This window comes from Tiliqua scincoides, chromosome 1 (genome assembly GCF_035046505.1).
Source record: "Tiliqua scincoides isolate rTilSci1 chromosome 1, rTilSci1.hap2, whole genome shotgun sequence".
Lineage (NCBI taxonomy): Eukaryota > Metazoa > Chordata > Lepidosauria > Squamata > Scincidae > Tiliqua > Tiliqua scincoides.
Window position 1 is genome coordinate 12,759,078 of NC_089821.1, and position 2,674 is coordinate 12,761,751.

The following is a 2,674-nucleotide window of genomic DNA, read 5'->3' on the forward strand; positions in this document are numbered from 1 at the left end:
GGACTACATGCTTTCGAATTTTTTATTTTCACCTATCAATTCTTCTGAAAATTTCACTTTAAAAATAGATACAGACGAAATAGGCAAGGGCTTTAAATTTATAGAGGTGCACTCACCTTACCACCTTAAAAGGAGGCCAAATGCTGAGAATCCATAGTCTTCAGGACACATCATTATGAGAGGCAGGGCCTAAGAGAGGGGGGTAAAGGGGGTAATTTGCATCCAGGCCCAGGGTCAAAAGGGAGGCCCAGGAGCCAAAGGAAGGGACCCAGAAATTTCCTGAGATTTTACGTTTTCATATCTACTCAGACTTGTTGCCTGCATGGGATGCTGGGGACACTACTTATGCCACATGGGTGGGTAGACCTGGGCTCCAAAGGCTTTTCCAGCTGTCTCTAATCTCCCCCCACCCTCGTTCACCCCTCCCTGCCCCTATTCTGCTCTCCCATCACCACTCTCCCCTGCTCGGTTTCACCCATCCCCCTTTGCAAAGGGGGCCAAAAGAAACTTTGTACCCCCCTGATAAAATTCCTCTCAGAGGCCATGATAAGAGGTGCCTCTCTGAAGTTTGACTTTCACAGTTTTATCTAGCCAATTGATCTATTTGTAGCACTTGCATTGTAGTAAGTAAGTGTTAAAGGGCTAAAGGCTAAAGAACAAAATACTTCCTTTCTAGACTGGAAGCTCAGAGGTGCAAACATGGACTTTGCTCAGACACAACAGGTGGCAAACATGGACCCCTTAACACCTCACAGGTGAAAACAGCACTCTTGTACCAAGGACCACAACTATGCATCCCCTCTACCTCCAATATTAAGACATATCTTGGCAGCTGGAGTATATTCACAAGTTGTGCAATGCATAATGTTCATGTATTTACACACATGCATATACATCCCATCCTCATTCAGAAACTGAACTCTGTTGGAGAAAGGAGCTAAACTGTGAAAGTGACAAGTCTAGCATGTCACTCTACAAAATGTTAATAAGGTATCCACGAAGGGCAAAATTATGTAGTTACCACAGACTGTTACCAGTAGAATCAGGACAACTGGAAGGTATGCGAACTTAAGTATGCAAAACATATTGGGAGACCTAGGTTAACCTAAATCTTTCTAGTCTGAACATTTGAACACTCAGCAATTAATTTGAGATTTTACAAAATTACAAAAGAAGGGCAAAAGAAGTGAGAAATGCTTCTTATTTTCTACAACCGTAAATAGTAGTTTATTTTTATTCTCCATGAAATGGAAAGGAGATGCTTCTCATAGGTTTCCCAAGTCCTTTTCCCGGGAAGGTAATCATATTTTTAAAAATGCTGAGACAGGATGGAGCCAATGGGTTTGATCCTAAATTTCACTGGAGCTCTGCTCTGCTGCTGTAAGCTCCTTCCAGGAACAGAAGGACTCGTCCAACCCATTCTGCCTTCCACTCTGTTCATCCAAAAAGAACAGGACATTTTTCTTGGTCACACTAGAATGTGACACTAAAACGTAATGAAGCCAAGAATCTGGCTATAAGTATGTGCTTATCGGTCAGTTAACCAATATTGGATACAATACAAAAATCAATATTTTTGATCATTCAATAATCACTATAGATCAGTACTGATAGCATATATCTCCTTCCCCACAGTTAATTAGCTCCTCTATCTTGCTCCAATAGCCTGAAACATACAAACTGAAACTGAGAACACCTATTCCTCTGTGTTCATACATACCAGCTTCCAATATTACCAAGCAGAAAGAGCATATTGACTAATCACAAGGCAACAACTCTGCGATGAATGAAATAGGAATAACGTTTTCCAATCAGGAACAGTAGATAAAGGCAGTAGATAAAGGAGCTTCTAAAAAATAAAACTGATGAGTAGCTTTTTAAAAAAAAATTTTTTTTGCAGTATTTGGAATTCTTCCTTTCCTCTCCCCCGCCCCCGCAAGATCTAGCCAACTCAATAGACCATGTTGTGTCATATAACCCTTTTCAACAATTAATTTTGCCAGAGGGCCACTATGGGAAGGCAATGGAAGATGGTTTTTGTGTGCGTGCTCTCTCTCTCTCTCTCTCTCGCTCTCTCTCTCTCACACACCCACCCACCCCCCTTCCTTGCTGGAATCTGCCAGCAAGAGTCATAGTTGTAAGTGGCTCATTTTCTCCCCTGAACCGACAACAAGAAGCTCATGGGGCCATTTTTGCTGGTTTCACAAGAGGAATAAGCAGCAAAGGCAAAAGGATGTGTAGAGTAAAAATGTGAAATAGTGTACTATTCTCTTCCCCAGTAGCATAGCTGGAGGGGGTGCAAAGTACTAAGTTTTGCAGAGTGCCTCACCGTGGTGTGCAAAGAGCCCCACCCCTCCCCTTCAAAACCATTCCAGTTGGTGGCAGGAAAAAGGAGATGAATGCCTCTGTTTTGCTCTCACTATCGGAAATGGATCTGAAGGGGGGGGGTGCTTGCACACCATGGTGAGTCTCCCTGCAAAACTTAGTGCTTTATACCCCCTCCAGCTACACCCCTGCTCTTCCTCCCATAACTAAAATGGAAAAAAACTAGACATATTGGGGAAAACAAAAACAAAAAAACTCCAACAACTAACTCTTAGGCAATATATTCTCTTTCATAACAAGTGAAATATTTTTTAAAGCAATATTTTAAAATAATATTTTTTACAGTTTA